The sequence below is a fragment of the Marmota marmota genome, unplaced genomic scaffold (genome assembly GCF_001458135.2).
Source record: "Marmota marmota marmota unplaced genomic scaffold, marMar, whole genome shotgun sequence".
NCBI lineage: Eukaryota > Metazoa > Chordata > Mammalia > Rodentia > Sciuridae > Marmota > Marmota marmota.
In genome coordinates, this window is record NW_026000068.1 from 17,232,683 (window position 1) to 17,250,276 (window position 17,594).

Below are 17,594 nucleotides of genomic sequence, written 5' to 3' on the forward strand. Positions count from 1 at the left end.
TTTATTGACAAATGTTTGAAATTACACAATCAGATTACTGATATTTTCTCTGGCAATGCGTGTTTTCTCTTTCCTCGCCCTCTGATCCTTGCATCTGTGGTTCTCTCTGATGTATCCTTCAAGGATCAGCTCCACGATCATCATCTCCAGGAAGCACCCCACCTAACCTTCCTATTTTTTCTGCAACATCTCTGATTTATGTTCATGTATCACTTATCCCACTATCCTATAATGCTGCTTCAAGCTTCTTAAACAGAGATCCTGTGTTTTGTTTATTATTATATTCTTTATAAGTAGCTCTTTGTATGAACATAACACTTGCTCTCTATATATTTATTAAATAAAATTTTAAATGTCACAAAAATATGCACAATCAGAGACATGTTTAGCACTTCCATCTAGTCACATTTTGCCTATGATTGAAAGACAGAAGAAGTTTTTGAATAAGTTTGGAGGTGGTCATGGTCTACAGACTAGTGATGGGGCACTATATATTGAATAAGGCTTTAAAAAATACAATTAGATCATGGGAAGTACTAAAAATTAGATATGTGAGACTAAATTACTTGCTTAAAAGTAACATTTTTTCACAAAGATCCCTGAGATTTTAACACATTTTTTTTTTTGATATTTGTTACCTAAGCCTAAAATGGATTGGTTTGGTAAACCAATTTTCTTTAGCCATTAGTAAAAGCAAATGATGCTCAGATAAATTTTTTTTAAAAGTATGTTTTGTTGGTTTCCTACAGATGTGCCTCATGAATGGCATATTAGCTAAATCCAGGAGCAAACAAATCATTATCAAATGTGAAGAGACATTCAATCCTTTACCTTGTTTGCCAGTTTTGCTTTTGGACCTGGCTTGTTTATTTTCAGAAACAGAGCCTTTGGGGCTTTACTGATTTGCATGGTTGTCTTAGTTTTCCTTCTCTGCATCACTCACTGACCTTTTGAGAATATTCCCAACTCCTCTTGTTTCTGTTGTCCCTGTCTCCAGGACTGTTCAGTTTGAATGAGAACTAAGCTCCAGTAACACTGTGTCTGTGGCTTATGCAAAAGTGCACTTAGCCATTAATACAAACCTTGGGCATTAAAAATTAATGGTGGGAATTATGACATGCTAGAAATTTAATAAATAAGCTTATTTGAATGATATTATGAAAATACCTTTATAAAAACTTGCTTAAGATACTTAACTATGTAAAACCTATCATAAGAGCCAAAGTCATAATGGTTTTCTCTGACCTTTGTGAACATCACCCATCTGCTTAAAATCTCCAGTGGCACTGCACTGTAAATTGGATAAATTTCAAATGTTGTCCAGGTCTACGAGAATTTAAGTAATCAGGATGCAGCCTATAGCTATAACATCTACTTTTAATATTCTTGTCTGGCTATCTGGCCCCAGTAGATTTTTCTTTTAATAGGCAGACATCCTGTTACAGTTTAGATATGATGTAATCCCCCAAAAGCTCATGTGTGGGATAATGCAAGAAGGTTTAGAGATGAAATGATTGATTATGAGTGCCTTAACCAAATCAGTGAATTAATCCCCCTGACAGGGATTAACTGGTTGGTAACTGAAGGTAGGTAGGATGTGGCTAGGGGAGGTGGGCATTGTGGATGTAGCTTTGGGGTATATATTTTGTATCTGACAAGCAGAATCTTTCTTTCTGCTTTCTGGCATCTGTTCCTAGCTACTTTTCTCCACTATACTTTTCTGCCATGATGTTCTGCCTCACCTCACATCCCTGAGGAATGTAGCCAGCCTTCTATGGGCTGAGACTTCTGAAATCATAAGCTCCAAAATAAACTTTTTCTCCTCTCTGATCTTGTCAGGTCTTTTTGGTCCTAGCAGCAAAAAAGATAACTAAAACACATTCCTAGGCCATTTCATCTAGGAATTACGTACATGATCTTTATGCACCAGTCTCCTTTTCATTTGGATCTCAGCTCCAATGCCATCTGCTTTAATAAGCCTACTTGGACAATTTTAGAAAAAGCAGGCTGCTTCCACCTTGTCCACTTTCCATTTATCTCTGTTTGTTCCCTATGCACACTCAAGTTACCTTTGTCTATTGACTCTGTGAGGTCACAGGCTTCATCTGTTTGGTCACTGAAGAGGCAACTTGGCTGCAAATATCAAGAGACTTATATGGGATCCTCTCACTTTTGCATCCAGGTTTTTGAAAGTCCCAAGATGAGCTTCCATTGGCTACTTCAATCAATCCCCCACTCCTGAACCAGTTATTGAAGCTGGAGTGGAAGAACACAAAGGAGCCAGCTTTGGATCACATGCCTTCTGCATCTAAAGGGCAGGACAAACCCGGAGAGTAAAGACCAAGAATGTGAACAAGAGTGATTTTCCAAAGAAAATGAGGGCAATTTTTCTGATGTAAATAAACAAAAGTGAAATGGAAGTTGGGATGTGAAAGCAGCAGGTGCTCCTTGAAAGAATTGGAAATGGATACGGCCAGTTTAAAAGGGCTGCACAACATTTGCATAGATGTAAACTCACATAGATGTAATTGTTTTCCTGTGAAATGATGTTGTTTGCAAAAATGCTGTTGTGATGAATACAAGGGTAGACTCACCAAGAGGAGGATTGAAAGAAAAGTTGAGGCTTGGAGTACTGAAATGTTTGCCAGGGGGTTGGTGAGAAAAGTGAAGAATCTGGGAAAAGTTAACTAAAGCTGTCCAGAAGGAGAATGATGGATCTGGTGAAATGTGGTTATCTGGCATCAGAATGGCAAATTCTAATGTCATCTCAGAGAATTTGTCATCCTTCAGGAAACCTGGATGAAATATGCTTTCAGACTATGCAAACCTTTTAATTCTGGTTTCTGAAAAATATCTCACATTGAGCGTTTATTCAGAGCTCTGTTGATCTCTGAAATGATCATTCATTTCTCACAACATATGAATTAGGTTCAAAGTCATTCTTACGGATGATTTTTGCAGATAAACCCGTGGAGGAACAAAGCTCTGTCCATTATCTCTTTCCTATTTTATTCCTACTATGCTCTAAGTGTTCACAAAGTATATGACAAACCACTTAACTTCCTATGCACAGTGAGGCTAGGAAGTAGGTTCGCAGACATCACTATTCTAGTTACCAAAAGCTACCTTGCTGCTTTCACATCCCAACTTCCATTTCACTTTTGTTTATTTCTATCAAACTAATAATTGAAAATGTAATCAATATGTCAATGTCTTATGAATATCCAAGACTCCCATCAACTCTGGTCATGCAAAAATAAAGAAATAAAAGTCATTTAAAGTAGAAGACTCTAAAAAAATTGAAGACTCTGAAAAGCACTGCAAATATAAAATTGTGGACTGTAGAGGAAAGAAAATCGTACCCTTTCTTCACTCATCACAAGATTCATAGCTGATTGTCACAAGGGTGCTGTATTATTAACATACACAACACGTTTGTGTCATATATATAAATCAGAAAGGCTAAGAAAGGGTTAAGACAGCCACAGGGTTTGAAGGCTGAACTGGGCACAAAGGCAGAAAGCATAAGGCTGTAGAGAGTCACTGTAGGTGGTCAGATAAGATCAGGAACCAGGGAAGAACTTGTTCAAGGTGCAGAGCTGTCAAAGTATGGAAACTTATTCTAGGCCAATGTCCAGATGGATGACAGTTTCACAGTGTCAGCTTGAGATATTAGCTTGGAGTGGGTCCTTCTGGTTGTCATAGACAGAAGAAACTGCGCTTTCTAAAGCCTGAGGACAGAGATTTAGAGATTCATTGCCATGGTGATTTTTTCCTGGACAAGGCTCCCAGAGGAGTGATGAGGTGATAGGGTCAGGATACCACTGGTTCAGTCTTGTGTGTGTGTGTGTGTGGGGGGGGCTCCTCCTTTTATGGATCTCAGTAAGCGGATTGCATCATTTGGTAGTATGGTGTGTTTGATAAAACTTGTGGGCATGGTTTTTCCAATATGAGTTTGATACACCCGTCATCCATATGCTTCTGATTAATCTGATGAGTTTACAGGTGGTAATTCTTATTAGCATGATTAATTTACTTATCAGTTTATGCCTATGATTGTGCCAGGCAGATGGTGGTTGTTTATTTGTATAAACAAGGTGTGGAGTCACTCCACCTCAGCACTTAAATCCAAAATGGAGTAGCTTATGGCAAACTACTGCTTTATAAAATGAAGTCACAAAGGTTTAAGCACAACCTGAACACTGCTGTTCCATACACCAGTGCCTGCTCTCCAAACTGATACCCTTATAACAACAACAACAAGATGAAAAAGATAAAGGCCTACTTAGTTATTTAATATATGTTTTACATGACATGATGTTGAGGACCACAGACAAGTCAAGATGGCGCCTGGCACTTTGCCAAGAGGAGTGGTTTGAGAAGTAACGCCAGCGAGCCATTAAGATGATGGAGATTCCTTAATGACTGACTGCTGTGTCTAGATTATGTCAATTAAGTTAAGTTGTGTGTAATCATTAAGATGATGAAGATTCCTTATTGGTTGACTGCTGTATCTAGTTTATGTTAATTAAGTTAAGCTGTGTGTAATTAGTTGGGTATATATACTTCTCTGTCCCGTAATAAAGCGGCTGCGGCTCCCGCTGTGTCAACCTTCACCAGTTGCTTGTCACCCCGGCCCCCTGCTCCCCCCCTCCTCCCCGCCCCCTGGGTTATTTTGCCCAGCCAGACTGCGGCTCTCAAAAATGAAGACTGAAGGCCTATGGAAAGCTGTGTTTTTATGGACTGTCATGCCTCCAAGGAGTGAAGGACAAATGGGTATATGACCTAATGATGATAAACCTGGGAACTCAGCAAGGCCTGTTCAAATTCTTCTTGGCCAGTGAGTAAAGGGCAGCACCCTCTGGAGGGAGGGTCAAGAGATCTTTCATAGGAGGTATGTCAGAGAATTCACTTAGGGTCTGCTTCCAGGTGGAAAGGCAGGAGAAGGGCAGAGAGTAACCTTCTTGCTTCAGTGTTTTCCTCAGCTTCCTTCAGCTGAAAATATGTGTGCAAATGCCATATTTTGAAGCATTGTGTTTTGAGGCCTAAGAAGACCAAATCTTGAATCCTGAAGACTCATCAGGCCCTACCAGACTAGCCAGCCTCTCCCTTTATCTTTAAGGCCTCTCCATCTTATCTTTCTGACAATTCTATATAGTTGTTTTGGAAGAAACTGCCCTGGGATAAATAAGAAAGCGCCCATCATCTTAATGTGACAGGTAGAAAGTAGCTCAGGACCAGAACAATAATCATTTAATTGTTCTTGATTACTTGGGAGATACCACTGAGCCTCAAAGCAATGCCTAGGGGAAGATATGATAAAAAACATTGGCATGGGGATGTGCATTACCTGATTTCAATTCCCAAATCTAGTTGGAGACACAATATTCTGACAAAAAAAAAGAAAAGGCAAGAAATAAAAGAAACAAAATCAATAGCCTAGGAGTGTAAAAGTTTTTATGTTTCTTTGCTGTTAATGACTTCAAAACTTCAATTAGACATTTATCTACTAACAGGCCTTTGACTTTGAGAAACCATTTTCTCATTGTTCAAATGAACAAATCATATATTCACAACCATGTCAAGGTACTTATTAACTGCCCATTTTTTAAAATTTTAGGGCTTGTCTTTAAGCAGAAACATGGTGAAGGCACATGAAATTTTATCTCATGAAGGATTGATTTAGGAACACTACAAGATCTTCAGAAACTGTATTTATGTGTCTGTATGACTGTAGTACCATGGTTGAGGCAATGGAAAGAAGAATTAACCCAGAATTATTCCTGTGCACGTGGTAGGGGAGAAGCACTGTTTTATGTAGCATTACAAACACTTCAGGGAATGATTAATGAATACAAAGACAATTTATAGTAGGTAAACACAAGGTTGAGCAGGGAATCTTAGAGTTTAGAAGTTTAAGTTATAGAGAAAACTGCCATTTCAAGAGAACATTTTGTTGAAATGTTTAGAATATGTTTACCAGAAAAATAGGGTGGTTTAACAGCATCTCATAGGTGGTGCCCAGGGAAGGATGACATTGTCCTTCCTCAACCTGCTTCAGAATCCTAACAGCCTGATAGGAAGTGTTGAGTGTGTGGGAGACTCCCCACTTCTCACAAGAACATCACTGAATCCTTTGCCCCTCCCCCTCCTCTCCGAAGGGTGCCAAATTCAAAGGTTTTCTTGACCGATCCCCAAGGGACGCAGTGTCTACTTGCCTTTCCTGAGTCACCTTGCTAATCAGCACCCGCCACATCACCTACACAACCCTTCTGAAGCCCAAACTTACAAGCTCGCTCTCTCTCTGCCCTCTTCCTCTCTGCCCTCTTCCTTTTCTTTCTCTACTCTTTCTCTTTCTCTCAGCTCTCTTTTTTTTAATTAATTAATTTACTTTTTTATTGGTTGTTCAAAACATTACAAAGCTCTTGACATATCATATTTCATACATTAGATTCAAGTTGGTTATGAACTCCCAATATTACCCCAAATACAGATTGCAGCATCACATCGGTTACACATCCACATTTTTACATAATGCCCTATTAGTAACTGTTGTATTCTGCTACCTTTCCTATCCTCTACTATCCCCCCTCCCTCCCCTCCCATCTTCTCTCTCTACCCCATCCACTGTAATTCATTTCTCTCCTTGTTTATTTTCCCATTCCCCTCACAACCTCTTATATGTAATTTTGTATAACAATGAGGGTCTCCCTCCATTACCATGCAATTTCCCTTTTCTCTCCCTTTCCATCCCACCTCATGTATCTGTTTAATGTTAATCTTTTCTTCCTGCTCTTCCTCCCTGCTCTGTTCTTAGTTGCTCTCATTATATCAAAGAAGACATTTGGTATTTGTTTTTTAGGGATTGGCTAGCTTCACTAAGCATAATCTGCTCTAGTGCCATCCATTTCCCTGCAAATTCTATGATTTTGTCATTTTTTAGTGCTGCGTAATACTCCATGGTGTATAAATGCCACATTTTTTTTATCCATTCATCTATTGAAGGGCATCTGGGTTGGTTCCACAGTCTAGCAATTGTGAATTGTGCTGCTATGAACATCGATGTAGCAGTATCCCTGTAGTACGCTCTTTTAAGGTCTTCAGGGAAAAGTCCAAGAAGGGCAATAGCTGGGTCAAATGGTGGTTCCATTCCCAGCTTTCCCAGGAATCTCCATACTGCTTTCCAGATTGGCCGCACCAGTTTGCAGTCCCACCAGCAATGTACAAGAGTACCCTTTTCCCCACATCCTCTCCAGCACTTGTTGTTGTTTGACTTCATAATGGCTGCCAATCTTACTGGAGTGAGATGGTATCTTAGGGTGGTTTTGATTTGCATTTCTCTGACTGCTAGAGATGGTGAGCATTTTTTCATGTACTTGTTGATTGATTGTATGTCCTCCTCTGAGAAGTGTCTGTTCAGGTCCTTGGCCCATTTGTTGATTGGGTTATTTGTTTTCTTATTGTTTAATTTTTTGAGTTCTTTGTATACTCTGGATATTAGGGCTCTATCTGAAGTGTGAGGAGTAAAAATTTGTTCCCATGATGTAGGCTCCCTATTTACCTCTTTTATTGTTTCTCTTGCTGAGAGAAAACTTTTCAGTTTAAGTAAGTCCCATTTGTTGATTTTTGTTATCAACTTTTGTGCTATGGGTGTCCTATTAAGGAATTTGGAGCCCGACCCTACAATATGTAGATCGGAGCCAACTTTTTCTTCTATCAGACGCAGAGTCTCTGATTTGATATCTAGCTCCTTGATCCACTTTGAGTTAACTTTTGTGCATGGCGAGAGGAGGGGATTCAGTTTCATTTTGTTGCATATGGATTTCCAGTTTTCCCAGCACCATTTGTTGAAGATGCTATCCTCCCTCCATTGCATGCTTTTAGCTCCTTTATCAAATATAAGATAGTTGTAGCTTTGTGGATTAGTCTCTGTGTCCTCTATTCTGTACCATTGGTCCACCCTCCTGTTTTGGTACCAGTACCATGCTGTTTTTGTTACTATTGCTCTGTAGTACAGTTTGAAGTCTGGTATCGCTATACCGCCTGATTCACACTTCCTGCTTAGAATTGCTTTTGCTATTCTGGGTCTTTCTTTTTTCCATATGAATTTCATGATTGCTTTATCTATTTCTACAAGAAATGCTGTTGGGATTTTGATTGGCATTGCATTAAACCTATAGAGAACTTTTGGTAATATCGCCATTTTGATGATGTTAGTTCTGCCTATCCATGAACAGGGTATATTTTTCCATCTTCTAAGATCTTCTTCTATTTCTCTTTTTGGGGTTCTGTAGTTTTCATTGTATAAATATTTCACCTCTTTTGTTAGGTTGATTTCTCTCAGCTCTCTCTCTCTCTCTCTCTCTCTCTCTCTCTCTCTCTCTCACCCTCTCACCCCTCCTTCTCTCCTCTCTCTACTCTCTGCCTCTTCTTTTCTTCCCCTTAGGGCAGCCCCACAATAAAATCTCTTGTTTGAATCTCCATCTCCAGTGAGTCACTCACCTTTCAGGAAGTGGTGAAGCAAAGATGTTTGAGGACCGGAACTGTGTTCCTTTTGTTTTTCACTTTGTCTACAGGGTGTGGCACTGAGAAAGCACTTTGTAAAAACATTAAACATACCTATTGAATGCTGATGAAACAAATGAGAGACCAGGTCCCCTTGTTCAGAGGTTTCTTTCATCATGATCATTGGGCTGTATATCTGGAATGACATATGAGCTAGTGGATGTTTGGTTGACTTCCACTGAGGTCATTCAGGAAGATTTAGAGCAGATGGCCTCAATATCATTTTTAATCTTGAGAATCTATGATTTTAAAACCTTTCAAAGATTTGCAATTTAATGGGCATGATGGAGCAAATGCCAAATTCCTCCTAGTCTCGGGAGCAGCACCTCTCTGACAAAATTTGGGGGTGTATTGAAGGCAAGCATTTATAGAAAGGCCTGCTCCAGATACAAGCTGGAACACAGGCTTTGTCTGAGACCAACATAGATGAGGAACTCCACAGGATTATGAAAAAGAATTTTTCATCATATTAGGCTCAGAAATTACCTCATCAAAGTGTTGAAAGGAATTCTCTCAAGGCCCATAAGCTTCAGGGGAACCATTTCAGATTCAGAGGTGCAGAGGCGACCCGAACTTAATTGGCTCCCCTTTTGACTCCACTGAGACCCTCCCTGCCTCACCACATACACTGAGGTAATGACACTTGCGGACTTGCATTCATTAGGATAATAGCTTTAATGATTTGATTTGCTTCTATAAAAGGTGCTATATAAATGCAAATGATCACCAAGAATGATAATTAACCCTCTCTAGCTGCAAGCGTCTCCCACCTAATGTCCGTATGTTAGAAGATACGAAATGTAGAAGTATTGTTAAGAAAACTGTCCCCTCTTTGTGCTAAATATGGTGACAGGTCTTGGTAAAAGTTGTGCCTTTCTCTACTTCCACAACCTGTGTACCTGAGAATTTTTGCTGACTGAGGGAGATACTGATATAATTCATCTTTCAGAAAAAGTGTTAAATGCGAGGGTGGCAAGAAGTTATTTTAAAGATGGAGAGAGGAGGGAGGGAAGAGCGGAAATCAGGAAGTCTGTTTCCAGGTGGGAAAACTCCAAGTCCCCAAACTCTAAGTGTGTTTAATAGAGAGAGATTTATCATGATTTGTGCTCTGCCAGCAGTGTACACACACACAGCTATGCAACTTGAAAAAATTGCCCAATGCAAGACCCAAGCCTTTCAGGCCGAATATAGCCCACCCGTGCATATATATGTTTTTTCCTATCCTGATCAGATAACAGACATGATTATTGAAAATATTGATTATCTCCATTAAGCCAGAAATTCAACTGAGTAACAAATACTTTAGGTTTTTTTTTTTTTTTTTTAATTTTATCCTGGAAAGAAGAGGAAATTTTTGTTTCTAGAGATGAGCTTCATTTGTTCACTAAGATTATTTTCCCATTCTGCTGTTATATCAAAAAAATAAGATAAGTTAAAATGAAGGAGAAAGGGGCCCACACAGTTCATTCCTTCAACAGGTGGGTTTTCTTTCTTTCTTTCTTTCTTTCTTTTTTTAGAATACTTTTCATTAGGTTTTGATTTTTACAGTGTGAGCTAAAATATTGCCTTTGTTTTTCCTATTACCTGATAAATTTCTTTAATCACTCTAGCACTGAAGAATGTGTGGCAAAATTCTCTCCTCCACATATTGCTTAAATAGAGCATTAAGTACAATAAGGAATTTTGCCACAAGCTTAGGTTTCTTATTGTCCTTGGTCTGCTAGGGACAGTCATTTTTATATCTTTTGAGAATTCTCAATAACTTCTTATAGTGTCACAATGTAATCTGATCCTGAATGCTTGCTGTATTAGTCAGCTTTTCATTGCCAATGGAAATACCTGATGAGAACAACTTAGAGGAGGAAGAGTTTATTTTTTGTTCTCGGTTTCAGAGGTTTAGTCCATGTTGGAAGACTCTATTGCTCTGCGCCTAAAGTAATGCAGAAAAATGTGGTGGAGGAAAAATGCTCAGGTCATGGCATCAGGGAAGAAGAAAGACAGAAAGGGACCAGGGACAGATATAGTACAAGCCACACCCTCAGTGACCTACCTACTTGTAGTGACCAGTCAGTGTTCCATTCGAATTATTAACCCATCCAATGCATTAATCCACTGATAAGGTTACAGCCCTTATAATCATTTGATTTCTGAAAATTCTTGCATTGTTTAATATAAGAGCTTTTGGGGGGACATCTCCTATCTGAATTGAAACAGTTGCTTTCTCCTTGGGCCCATTCTAGTTTTAGAGCTTGGTTCTTCTACTTTTTGATCAAAGGTAAAACTCTCTTATAGAGAAAGAAAGGTGTGATACCTTTGATCTCCATTATAAGGGTCATAGACTATAAACTTGCATAACAAAAAGCTAGTTAACAAGAGAAAAAAAATAGCAAATGTATTTAATCAAAGTTTTGTATGACAGGGAGCCTTTAGAAATGAAGACCTGCTGACCCAGGGAAAACACACGGAATGAATAGCCGAATGAATAGCCACATAGAACTGTTATTAGACAAAAGGATAGGATCTAATGGTACCCACTGGGGGAAGCCAGCAAGGCCTGTCTGTTTAGGTGCTTCTTGGCCTCTCTGAGTAGCAGAGATCAGCTCCTTTTGGGAATGAAGGTATAACCTACTATCAAACAGCCCAGGCCAGAGAATTTCTTTATGGCCACCTCTGACACAGAAAAGTAGGGAAAACTTGGAGAAATATTTTTACATTCTATGACCCACCATGTGGAAGTGGAATTTAGGTTTCTATGAATCACTTAGTGGAGAAAAAGGTGGGTGGGAGATGGGAGGAATGGAGGTGGTCAGAGAAAGGCATTGCTTCTCAGGCTACTTCTGAGGCCTCCCAAACTCATTTAGGAGAAAGTTGTCAGCATGCCAAAGGGCTGTACTGTAGAGAGTCACTTTTTGAGACCCAACAATAGACAATTTGTTTTAACTGGTTATTTGAGATGTTTGAGTTCAAAAAACAATATCCCAAAATATGGCACCTCTTTAGGCTGAGTACATTGAACCAAATGTCTCTGGGACCTTCTCCCACTCCCATTTCTTTCACATTTAATTTATTTACCTCCTGAAGAGCCGGGAGAGGCTTTCTCTGAAGTCCTTTTATCTGCCTGAGGGTAGTGTCTCCAGAAGAAATGCAATTTTCATGAATGTCCTCCCTAAAATCTCTTCAAGCAGAGAAGATTAATTCATAGTAAAGGTTCCCTCCATCCCACCCATTCTTCTGAGAACGTCTACCTGACAGTTTTTATTTGTATGCAATGTGACCTTTGCTCAACATACATTTCCTCCTCTCACTCTCCCATGGTTTGTGTCACCACCAGGAGCCCCAAATCCCTCTTTCTTTTTGCTATTCAAAGTGCTGTTTAAGCTGTAATCATCAGGCTATTCCTTGACTCTCAGACCTTGTGAGACTTCTGTGTTTATGCTTGTAATAAAGCCTATCTTTCCTTTTTTCCCTGTGACTTTCTCCATTGTCAAATGTTCTCAAATTATCAGATGTTCAGAGAATAGAAGGAAAGTTCCCTTTTCCCTATGGGGGTTTTCAAGCAAAAAAAAAATGTCATTAAAGTGAGAAGTTTAGAAAAGAGAAGAGACTCGAGTTCTTTGGAGTATTTAATGTTCATTAAGGAGATTCAAGCTTCAACTCAATGTTAGAAATTTTGTGAAAGTAGACAGGCTTGACAAACTCATCAACTGGCTTCTAAAGATTCTTGCAACTTGTTTTGTAAAAAGAAGAGCATCTGGGCATGGTGACACACACCCATATTCCCCGTGATTTGGGAAATTAATACAAAAGGATCACAAGTTCAAAACCAGTTTCAGCGATTTAATGAGACCATCAATAACCTAGCAAGGCCCCTTTTTTCAAAATAAAAAGAACTGGGGATATTAATTGGTGGCCAAGTGCCCCTAGGTTCAAAGTCCAATACTAAATAAATAAATAAATAGAAGCAGAACATTAGAAGTTTGGCTTCAGAATAAATTGCATACAGAGAAAATAAGTAATGATTTTTAAAGCATTTTCCAGACAGGAAACTTAGTGTGGATGATAGAAGGAATTGAACCTATATTTGGCTAATCATAAACACTAACATCTTATTAACATATAACTAGCATGGAGGAGGAAAGAATAGTTTACTCTGTACTCTCTTAAGTCCTTTGCTGGGGTCCCTGTGATAAAAGACAAATTAACAAAAGTTAAAAAAAGAAAAGTTTATTAATACACATATTTCATATATACATAGAAGACAGGGAAACAGTAGCTCAAAGAGGTGCCTTGGAGTTCATATTTAAATACTATGTTCAGCTAAATCAAAATCAGAAAGATGTGAAGGAGTCCACTTATGGGGAGATGATGAGGAATATGGTAAACAAAGGAAAGATTCATTATGCAGATATAATGTAGTGACTTCTCCGTTGATAACAATACTTTGTCCTTCTTTTCCTGGAACAAATGGATATTTCCTGTATAAATGTAACTTTTCCTTATAAGAAGGTGACTTCCACTCGGGATTTGGAGCTTTTCTTGTATGTGCTGTTTCTCAAAATAATCCTCTCAAAATAATCATTCTCCAAAAGAAGCATAGTTGGGCAGGCATATTCTGGTCTCTTACAGTCATATTTTGGGGTAGCATAGTATGATCTCCTACAGACGTAATGTTTTAAAGAACATTTTAAAAGTAGTCCAAATCCAATTTGTAGGATTTGTTATTTGAATCCTCAGCAAGTTTTCAAATTTTGAGAATTTATTTTTGTTTCCTTTTTTTTTTCACTGTGAAGCTCCTTTAGTTTTACCCATAATTTAACTGATCAATTCTCAACTGGTCACTTCATGCCTCTTATGCCCCCTTCTTCTTCACACCCTTAATTTTTTTTTAATTGTAAGTTGATTTTAGCTAGGTATTGGGAGTAAATAATTCCACTTTACTGAACTATTTCAGAAAAATACACTTGTGAGAGAAAAAAAAATCTTATTAAAGCAACAATGTGTTAATATGATAGTTGCTTAATAGCTTTGCCCATTCTGAGAAGTAGAATCTTGACTTCATTGGTAATATAAGGTCTCCCCAATAGAGCTATTTATATATAATAATAGCAAGAGTAAATTAATTCATCTTATTAGGTGAACTCAGATTGATACTGGCTGCCTCAGATTTTGGATGATGAGAAAGTTTATAAGCCAGAAGACATAATAGGAAATAACAGGACATCCTTTGGGAATATCTTCCCTAAATGAAACATGGGAATGGTGGTCCTAGTGCAAAATGGTGGTATGGTTTGGATATGGAATGTCCCCCAAAGTTTCATATGTTCTGGGAAGTAGGGCTCCCAGAGGTAGGGCTTCTGGGAGATGATTGGATCATGGGGACTTTGACCTCATTAATGGATTAATCAGTTGATGGTGGGATAAACTATTGGGAAGTGAACCTAGGAAGTAGGTCACTGGGGGGCATGCCCTGGAAAGGTTATCTTCTCTCCTCTCCTTCTGCTACCCAGCAGAGCATTCTTTCTGTATCATACCCTTCCACCCAGAGGTTCTGACTCTCTCAGGCCTAGAACAAAGGACATGACCAATCATGAACTGAAACCTCTTTAACTGAGGCCAGGGAGCAAAATGACATTCACTGTAGATAATAAATGTCTGGGTCAGGAAGATTCAAAAGGAAATAAATTATTAATACCATCAGGATAATTCCCCTTCCTCCACCAGTTGCCAAAGTTACCTGCATCCAGGGAATTGTTCTTCCCTACAAGGAGTTGTTAATGTGTAGCCCCTGCATGGCTAGTTCTGTAAGAGTAAAAGAAATTGAAGTTAAAGTGTAAAAAAACTGGGTATTGTAAAGTTTCTAAGCTGCAAAGCCTGAGTTAAAATGTAAAGGACCAGGTATTGTTAAGTCCCTATGCTACACCCCCAAAACCTGAAATTCCTGTAGCTGTTAAAACAATTCCCGGGACTGCCCAGTAAATATTCCCCCTGATCATCTAGTTGTTTAATAACCTAGGACCCTGTGCAGCTTGGCACGTAGGCATCTCAGGGCCTAACCAATCAGTTTGAATGTACCCCCACTTCCCGCCCGACCTGTTCCCGCCAATGAATGTGCTAATCAAGTTTGAAAGTTGTTGTTTGATTTTCCCCTGCCTCATGATGATTTGTTCTGATGTATGCAAAGCCCCCACCCTCCCCAAAAGGTGTACTTAAGCACTGCTTAACCTCTGCTCGGGGCTCTGGGCCGCTCTCCCTTGTTGAGTGAGCCTGGAGCCCCAGCGCGCTGGATTCTTCAATAAACCCCCTTTTGCGGTTTCATGAGCCGGTCTCTTGGTGGTCTCTTCCTCCGACGTTCGCTGGACCCTTACATTTGGTGTGTTGGCTGGGAATCCCGCAGCGCCGGACAAGGAGACCCCAACGGATTCCTCTGGGGGTAAGTAAGGCGCCTCTTTCCTTTTTTTTCTTGCGATCGCTCAGAGCTTTTCATTCAGGTTCGGTTTTCGGTTTGGGTTGGCAGAGTGGCTGCCAGCGGAGAGCATAAGTTCCCCCTGGTGGTGGTGGACAGACGTGTCCTGAAGCCACAGGCCACGTCCCCCAAGGGACGCCTTGGAGGACTTGGGGAGGGACGGATGTGCCCTCATCATGCGGAGGGACAGAGGTGCCCTCATCAGGTGACTCTGCTGCCAACCCGTCAGGTCTTGCCGGCTACTTTTTTTCTCAGGTTGAGTTTACTGTCTGTCTTTATGGTTTGACCCATCAGGTTTTCTTTTGCCAGCTACTCAGTTCTAATCTTTGTTTTTGGACTCGTGTTAAACGTTTACTGTTTGTCCTTGTGTCTGTGTCGTGTTTGTGGCATTTGTGTCATCCCTGTTTGAGTAACTCGTGTTAAACGTATTGTCCCTGTCTCCGTTTGAGTAACTCCCAGTATGGGACAAAGCCATTCCTCGCCTCTATCCCTGACCCTTGATCCCGCTCAAGGGCCCAGAATCTTTCTTTTTCAGTGAAACTCTGGACCTGGCAGACACTCTGCACTTCAGAATGGCCCACCCTCAGAGTTGAATGGCCCCCAGGAGGGACCTTCCACCTCCCTCTAATCCACAAAGTCAGAGATATTGTCTTTCAGCCGGGGCCGCATGGCCATCCAGATCAACAGCCATATATCTTATCCTGGCAGGACCTCTGTGAATTTCCTCCCACATGGGTGAAGCCTTTCCTTGTCCCAGCCCCCACTCCAACCCCTTCCCCCACGATCCTATCACTCAAACCTTTTGCTCCTCCCCCTCTTCCCTCCATTCTCCCTGAGTCACAAGATTGTAGATCTTGGGTTGTGAACAAATGGGAGCTGCATGATGGTCTTTGTGTGTCTTTTTGTCTGTGACTCTGTTAAGTGTGATGGCATTGTTTTACTTTGGACCGATGCAGAGTCCCAAATTCCAATTTGCCTTAAATGTGTGGAAATAACTTTAGCTAAATTTTAGCCTAAATTGTTCCTAGTATGCTTCTCCTGTAAGGGATCAAAAGTCAATAAAACCGCCAGCTTTTCTGTTCTCACCTTTTACACCCCTTTTAGCTGTGTTTTAAAGAACTTTGATAAACTTTACCCCCCTTTGTTAAGCAAGATTAGGGAAGCAGTGTTTTCTTTTCTTCCTGTAGTTGGCTTGAGCGCACCCACTGCAGAGGGAAATGCCTGCTGGGGATCTAAGAACTTTGATATCTCGCTTTAACTTTTCTCAAAACCCTGTCCTCATTATTAAATTGGCATTAATTGGCTTTGGGGATGGGAACCAAACTTTCAGTCATAAATTTTGGCACCCCAGAGGGGACTTTAGAGGAGTCCCCACTCTGCCTTCTTGGGGAAGCCTAGCACTCGAAACAACTGCAAGCAGAGGATGAACTTTTTGGGAGCTGACTACTGAAAAGTTAGGAGATGTGAAAAATGCCTGGTGCCTGGGGTCAAACCAAACCAGAGGAACTAATCCTGTAAGCAAAAGGTGGGACTAAGGGACTCCCAGCAGCTGCCAGAGCCATTTAGCTTTGGGGAACTCCCTCATTCCTTACTGCACTTTAAGGATTACTCCACCTCTGTTTACTTAACAAAAGGGACAATGAATGCAGTAATGTGTTGATATTATAGATTGTTTCTTGGGGATGATCTTGACTGAATGTGTATCTAGAAGATGATTATTTATTGTAACAATCTGGTATCTGAATGGGTTTCTAAAGCATTGCACTATCTTTCAGTTAAAAGTTGGGTTTAAGCAATTGTTTAGTTTGATTTCAGATAGTTCATGCTAGAAAACTTAAATACTTAGGATAAAAAAAAATTAAAGAGTTTCAATTTTGAACTGGGTAGCCTGAGAAAATTTCACTAGGTATTCCAGTGCATTAACTTGGGCAAGGATAATAAATTATGATATGATATCTGTTCCCCTCAGTGTGTAAGATTCAGGAAAAAAAAAGTGTTGGACTGGGACGTTGGCCCGGTTTATTAAAATGACATTAATTAGCAACAGTCTTGGGAATTTTCAAAGCTTAATTTCGGATACACATGGTAATGTATGGTTCTTTTTAAAATTTTTCAGGTAATTTAATGTAACTTAATACTATTTTAGGAACTTCAGAACAAAGGAAGCAGCTTAATGATCCTGAAGGAATTTCTTCTGATGGTAACTTTTATATTATCAAGAGAGATCCTATTTTCAGTTTTGTGTGAGCAAGTTTTTCTAGTGTAAAAAAATATAAAGATGATTTTGAGAATTGCATCTTAAACTTGTATCATAATTTTCAACATCCAAACCTGAAAATTGTGACTTATAGTTAAAATGCCTTAGACATGAGGTTTCTGCTCAGAATTCCAGTTTTCCCAGTTCCTTCCAGACCTCAGCCAGGACTTAAGTTGATATGCAAATAGAAGAAGCCTGGGGCTCAATAGAAGACAGATCTGAGATTCAAAACAACAACAACAACAAAAAAAAAAAGAGTAAAAGTGTCTTTTTACCTGAACTCAAACTAGACCAAACCAAAAAAATAAA

General features: G+C 39.7%; 1 long non-coding RNA gene across 1 annotated transcript; it reads left to right on the plus strand.

Moving 5' to 3' along the window:
- Positions 1-1,565: 1,565 nt before the first annotated feature.
- On the plus strand, positions 1,566-16,920 carry LOC125619990. Its single transcript, XR_007351568.1, has 3 exons — positions 1,566-1,576; positions 8,025-8,028; positions 16,697-16,920. It is a non-coding gene; the product is annotated as an uncharacterized LOC125619990 (long non-coding RNA).
- Positions 16,921-17,594: the final 674 nt, after the last annotated feature.